This window comes from Macrotis lagotis, chromosome X, assembly GCF_037893015.1.
Source record: "Macrotis lagotis isolate mMagLag1 chromosome X, bilby.v1.9.chrom.fasta, whole genome shotgun sequence".
Classification (NCBI taxonomy): domain Eukaryota; kingdom Metazoa; phylum Chordata; class Mammalia; order Peramelemorphia; family Peramelidae; genus Macrotis; species Macrotis lagotis.
In genome coordinates, this window is record NC_133666.1 from 233,723,779 (window position 1) to 233,731,165 (window position 7,387).

The following is a 7,387-nucleotide window of genomic DNA, read 5'->3' on the forward strand; positions in this document are numbered from 1 at the left end:
TAGAAAGGAGTCAGAATGGGTTAAATTATAACAGAAAGAGAAGTAGAAAGGACCTAGTATAGAAGAGGGAATAAGGGAGGGTGTGAGAATTGCTTGAATCTTACTTTCATTGCATTTGGCACTAAGAGAATAGCATGTATGCTCAGTAGGGTTTAAAAATTTATCTTATTGCCAGGCCGCCACCCTGCCTCCTCCGCGGCCCCCGGCCTCCCCTTTCCACGGTGCCCCGATCCCCGGCCCAGCCCCGCCGACTGCATGAGGTTGATGCTCCTGTGCTGCACCTGGAGGGAAGAACGTATGGGAGAAGAGGAAGGAAGTGACCTGCCCATGTGTTCAATCTGTGGCCAGAGCATCTATGATGGGCAGTACTTCCAGGCCTTGAATGCTGAATGGCACTAAGACTGCTTCAGTTGCTGTGAGTGTGGCGCCTCGCTCTCCCACCAGTACTATGAAAAGGATGGGCAATTTTATTGTAAGAAGGATTATTGGGCTCGCTATGGTGAATCATGCCACGGCGGCTCCGAGCAGATCACAAAAGGATTGGTCATGGTGGCAGGGGACCAGAAGTACCATCCTGAATGTTTCATCTGTCTTACATGTGGGGCCTTCATTGGGGATGGGGATACCTATGCCCTGGTGGAACGATCCAAGCTGTACTATGGGCATTGATGTTACCAAATGGTGGTGACTCTGGTCATCGAGCAAATCCTGCCTGACTCGCTGGGCTCTGCCTCCCCCATACAGTCATTTTGGTGTCCAACCCAGTCTCTGCTGATGGAAAACGAGGACTCTCTGTCTCCATCGACCCACCTTACGGCCAGTTGGACTGTGGGTCTGAGCACTCCCACACTGTTCAAGTATGTGGAGTGGATCCAGATTGCATCAGTCCAGATGTGAAGAACTCCATCCACATTGGAGATAGAATCCTAGAAATCAATGGCACTCCCATCCGGAATGTCCCCTTAGATGAGATCGACCTGTTGATTCAGGAGACCAGTCACCTGCTCCAATTGACCATTGAGTACGACCCCCATGATGTCCTGGCCCATGGCACAGGTCCAGAAGTCAGTCCTCTGGCAGATATGCAAAGACCACAATGTTACCCAGCCCAAACTCCCAGCACAGAAACGGGAGGACCTGTCTGGCAGAGGCCTGTTCTGAGAAGCTGCAGCATTGACAAATCACCCTGTGGCAGCTCCCTGGGCTCCCCAACCACCCAGCAGAAGGACCTGGGCCATTCTGAGTCCTGCTGGATAATCTCTAGGACCACCACATCTTCCTCCCCTCTCACCTCATTCATGGTGAAGTACTAGGGAAGGGCTGCTTTGAATAGGCCATCAAGGTGTCTCACTAGGAGACAGGCGAAGTGATGGTGATGAATGAGATCATCTGATTCGATGAGGAGACACAGAGGACTTTTCTCAAAGAACTGAAGGTGATGCGCTGTCTGGAGCATCCCAATGTGCTGAAGTTCTTCGGTGTGCTCTACAAGGAAAAAGAGGTTGAACTTCATCACCGAGTATATCAAAGGTGGCACCCTCCAGGGAATCATCAAGAGCATGGACAGCCAGTACCCATGGAGCCAGCAAGTTAGCTTTGCCAAGGACATTGCCTCTGGAATGGCCTATCTGCACTCCATGAACATCATCCACAGAGACCTCAATTCCCACAATTTCCTGGTGAGAGAAAACAAGAATGTTGCTGTGGCTGACACTGGGCTGTCCCGGCTCATGGTGGATGAGAAGAACCAGCCCGGCCAGCTGCAGAAAGCCTGAAGAAACCCGACAGGAAGAAGCGATACACCGTGGTGGGGAACCCCTATTGGATGGCTCCAGAGTTGATCAATGGGTACAGCTATGATGAGAAGGTGGATGTCTTTTCCTTTGGCATTGTTCTCTGTGCAATCATCGGCCGGGTGAACACTGACCCTGACTACCTTCCCCACACAATGGACTTTGGCCTCAATGTATGAGGATTCCTGGATCGATACTGTCCCCTCAACTGCCCACCAAGTTTCTTCCCCATCACAGTCCGCCGCTGTGACCTCGACCCTGAGAAGAGGCCATCTTTTGTGAAGCTGGAACAGTGGCTCAAGATCCTCCACATGCACTTGGACATCCATCTCCCCCTGGGACCACAGATAGAACAGCTGGAGAAAGGGTTCTGGGAAACTCACCTGCGGGGCGAGAACAGGCTTCCCATGCACCCAGAAGTCCCTGACTGAGCCCACCCAGACAACCCTGGCCCTCCTGGCCCTGTCCCGCCCAGGAGGCCCTGTCTCAGAGAGCATAAGCATCTGCTCGCATTGACAGCTGAACAGGAGGGAGGGGAGGGAAATCCTTCCCCACCAGGCCATCCATTCCCCCCACCGCAAGAGCCATCTAAGCCCCCCTCAAATGCACAGTCATCATCTCCTCCTAGCAGCTCGCCATACCCTAGGGTCTGGCCCAGACTCAGGAGCCCTTCCTTCCTCAGAGGAACATAAACCAAGTTTGTCCAACATAGCTCAGGATTTCTTGGGGTCTGGGGGCATTGGCAAGGGGGAGCAGGATAGGGACAGTGAGGAGGAGCTCCAGAGAGAATATGTCTAGGCGCCTTCTTAGAAAGTCATCATTGGCGACACTCCAGCTTCATGTTTCAGCCCAACCCATCCCTCTCTAGCAAACCTTTCACTTCTCTCCTTTACCAAGGTTACCTCCCATAGTTTGGTCCTTCCTCATCCCCTGGTCCTGCCCTTGGCTTCTAGGAGTAGCTGCTCTTCCTCTACTCTTGTCCATAGCTCATTTGTTCCTGCCCTTCATCCCTGGGATCAGCCCAAAGGGCTGCCCTCACTGGCACCTCAATTCAGGTGATGCTTCTGTGGTGGTCCTTTTATTCTCAATAGCTTTGACCTTGCTTTGTGAGCCATGCTCCCTTCTCATACTGCCAGCCCCCCATTTGGGATTCTGGGGCACATCTTCCCTATGTCTCTCCCATTCCCACTTGTGGTGGTGATAGGGTAGAATGGGAGTAAAGGTCGAGTCTAGGAAAGGAAGAGAAGCTGCCTCCTCCTCTACCCCTCCCCTATTAATTCCCCATTGGGAGGAATGAGGGAGGGATTGCCCCATTCCTCGAGAGATAGCCAGGGATTGGCACTGGTACTTCAAGCATCCAGGGGCATGTTCTGTCCTGAGTGGAGCCTTGGGTTTGAAGGGCTTTGCACTGGAAGGGAATGAGGAAGGGTAGAAGCGCAAACCCTCAGGTTTTTTTTTTTTATTTTTCAAATATAGAAATAACAGGAATCACTTAAAAGGTTTTCAAGGGCTTTGCCCCATATACACACTCCCTGTGGTTGGATTTTCCAGTATGTCTTTTCTCCCTGTCCCTGGACTGTTGAAAAAGGGTCCTTGTTTCAGGGAGTATGTAAGGGTCTTTCTGTCTGTCTATCTGTGTGTGTCTCTGTGTGTGTGAGTGTGTGAGTGTGTGTGTGTGTGTGTGTGTGTGTGTGTGTGTGTATGTGTGTGTGTTTTCCATGTGAGCAGAAATAAAGGTCTGCTCTATCCACCTCTGGATGAATTGCACAAGTGGATCGCCTCCATGGTCAACCTCATCCACCATCTCTATCTCCACCTTTCAAGGCCTGCCCTTTCTCTCACATTCATTCATGTCTTTGAGCCATGAGTTTCTTTGTTGTCTGAATGTGTCCGGCTTTCTTATTCCCATTGAATAGAGAAAGTTCAAGGCAAAAGGGACCCCATTTCACAGATGAGGAAAGAGAAGCTTGTGGTCTAAGCATCGCCCAGCAAGTCAGGGTAAGAACAGACTCCCTGTGGGTCCTCTCAGTGATATCATGCTGGGCCCTCCATCCTGGAATCAGAACCCACATTCTGAATCTGTGTGTATGTGGTGGTCACTTTGGACACAATGGGAAAGCAGATTAGGCAGTTCAGTGGAACCAGGACCAGGATAGCAGGAGAAAAAAGGTGGACCCTTCAACAAAGGCCAGGCCAGTGCCTGAGCACCTTGCTTCCTGGGAAGCCCCAACCTTTCCCTGTTCCTGTCCTGAGGTCACGGAGATGGGAGCTAGCATTCTCAGGGATCCAGCCTAGAAGCCACAGTCTGTTTAGCTACCCTCCTCCCAGGGGGTATTTGGGAAGCCCCTAGTCCCTAGAACAGAGAAGGGGACCCTTTCCTCTCTCTCTTGGTAGGTACTGATCCTTGGGGAAAGAAACCCTTTTAACTAGAGTATGCCCCTCTCTCTTGTTTTATTTTTTTAGGGTTTTTTTTTTTTTTGTAAGGCAAATGGGGTTAAGTAGCTTGCCCAAGGCCACACAGCTAGGCAATTAGTAAGTGTCTGAGGTCAGATTTGAACTCAGGTACTCCTGACTCCAAGGCCAGTGCTCTATCCACTGCACCACCTAGCTGCCCCTCTCTTGTTTTATTTTTTCCCATTAACACCACATCAGAAGTTACTAAATCCCTGGCAGCTGTTTAAATAGGAGTGCCTGAGGAACTCAGGGAAGGCACTGGTGGCACAGTCTCTCGATTTTGACCCAAAATATGGCTGGGAAAGGCCCAGGGGGAGGCTGGAGAAGGGAGACACAAATGTCTGCCAACATGATCCTCAGCCCTTTCTCTCAGCCTTCCTGGCTCCATCCTTGACTCCCCTCCTAAGGATGGACCAATGGGAGGGGGAGGAGCAAGGGGGTCTTCATGCTACTGTTTGCCCAGGTTCTTTTGTGTAATATATTTTTTAAAAAGAGTTTGTATCATTTTTTCATACAGAGGCTGTAAGGGTTGGGGTGAGTTAGGTTGTATTATTTTGAGGGGAGAAGGGTTATCTTTTTCTTTCATTTTGGGGCCATTTTTTCCCACTCTGCCTCAGTTGAGCTTACAGGAAAATATTAAAACTGTGATGCATTTTTCAGTGCGCTTTGGCCTGGAAGGAAAAAAAAAACCCTAAAAATGGGATATTTCTTTAAGGAGATGGGAAGTGCACCCTCCAGACCTGTGATAAAACAATAAAAGCCATACTTTCCCACCCCCCCAAAAAATTTTATCTTTTTGTACAGGGATCAAATTTTATTATAGATATTTTATTTTTCCAAATACATGTCACACAAGTTTTTTTTCTCATTCATCCATTTGTGTGTGTGTGTGTATACATATATATATGTATATATGTATATACATATATATATATATATATATATATGTACATATATTTAAGTTACAAAACTTACTTCCACCCTCCCTTCCCATAAAATGTTCATCAGATTCTTCTATATATAGGTCTAGAACTTTAATTGCTGTGTCAATGAGAATGAATATTTTTATTGCTCTTTGGCTATGGTTACATATTCTTCTCCAGAATGCTTGGATCTATTCACAAATACACCAGTAATGCATCAATATCCCGATCTTCCTACAACTCTCCAACATCGACCATTTTCCTTTTTCTCATGTTATTCAATCTGATAAGTGTGAGATGATACTTCATAGTTGTACTAAATTGCATTTCTCTAATCAAATATAATTTGATGCATTTTTTCATATGATTATACATAGCTTTGATTTCTTCCTTTTCAAAACAGTCTATTCATATCCTTTGACCTTTTATCAATTTGATATACCATACAGGTATTTACAGGAAGTTGTGGGGGAGAGAACTGAAGGGATGAATGGGTTGATAGAATGGTGGGCAGACTGAGGGATGTGGTGGCCATTAGTAACATACTGATCAGGAGGCATAGGTTAAAAGGAAATAGAAAAGTATCAATAGAGTGGAGATAATAATAATAATGTTTTCTATCATTCTCAAACAAAACCATTACTTCAGGGAAATGATGTCATGGCAAGCAGCTGAACTGAATTTGAGTGAGGAGATGCTGTGATATGTCACCAGCCTCATTTTCTCCTCCAGAGCCATCTGAATCCAATAGCCAGAAATTAATTTGTCTGACTGGACATGGCCCTGTATGCAAGGCAGTTAAGATTAAATGACTCATCCAAGGTCACACAATTAGGAAGAGTCAAGTTTCTGAGGTTGGATTCAAACTTGCAATCTCCTGACTCCAAGACAAGTGCTCTATCCCTTATGCCACCTAGGGTCATAAAGAGCATGTGAGGATCAAAAGAAAGAACTCTCCCATCAAATGGAAGTGTATAGCAGAGGGCATTAAAATCTAGAATCCTACAATATGTTCTTTACACGAAACACATATGAAGTATTGGGAAAAACAGAGTAACAGTAAAAGATAAGAGCAGACTAGATTATGTTCCAACTGAAATGAAAAAACAAGTAGGCATGGCAATCCTTATCTCAGACTAACCAAAAGCAAAAATAGTTCACATTAAAAAGGGATAAGGGAAGCAACTAGGTGGAACAGTGGATAGAGCAGACACTGGAGTCAGGAGGACCTGAGTTCAAATCCAGCCATAGACAATTAATATTTCTCTATTTGTGTGGCATTCAGTAAATCACTTAACCCCATTGCTTTAAATACATAAAATTTAAAAAATAAATTAACAGGAAATTACATATTCATAAAAGTACCATAATCAATGAAGTAATCTCAAAACTTAATGTATATGCACCAAGTGCTATAGCATTTGAATATTAAATTGAAAGTAAATAAATTTTAGGTAGGTATAGGTAGCAAAACTATATGAGTGGAGGACCTCAACCTTCCCCCTCTCAGAATTAAAAAAAATCAAATTCCAAAATATATATGAAGGGACTTTGATATGATACATAGATTTGACAGACCTCTGGAGAAAACTAAATGGGGATGGAAAGGAATATATATATATATATATATATATATATATATATATATATATATATATATATATCTTTCATTCAGCAGTAATTAAACACAAAATCTATGTGCCTACACAAAAACTGAGCATGTTTTGAGGCATACAATCTTCAGAATCAAATTTGGAAGGGACACAATATAAAATACAGCCTTTTCAATTCATGATGAAATGAAAATCATAAGTAATAAAGGGCTATAGAAAGATGGACTAAGCTCAATGGGAAACTAAATAACCTACTTTAAATAAGGAGTGGATCAAACAATGAAGTACAGAAACAATTAACAATGTCATAAAAATCAATGACAATAATAAGAGAGCATACCAAAACCTGTATTATACAGTCAAAATAGTCATTAAGTGAAAATTTTATATCTCTAATGCTTACATGAATAAAAGAGAAAAAGAAGAGAACAATAAATGATGCATATAACTAAAATAAGAACAAACTAAACCCCCCCAACAAAGTAAAAATCACCAATTAAATATAAATAGGAAAATTCTGAAGATCAAAGTAGAAATGAATAAAATTTAAATTAAGATATAACTATTGAACTAGTAAGCAAAGTTAAGTGTTATTTTTTAAAAA

At 44.3% G+C, this 7,387-nt stretch overlaps 1 pseudogene; it reads left to right on the forward strand.

Moving 5' to 3' along the window:
* Positions 1-255: 255 nt before the first annotated feature.
* On the forward strand, positions 256-2,224 carry LOC141501966 (LIM domain kinase 1 pseudogene; annotated as a pseudogene).
* Positions 2,225-7,387: the final 5,163 nt, after the last annotated feature.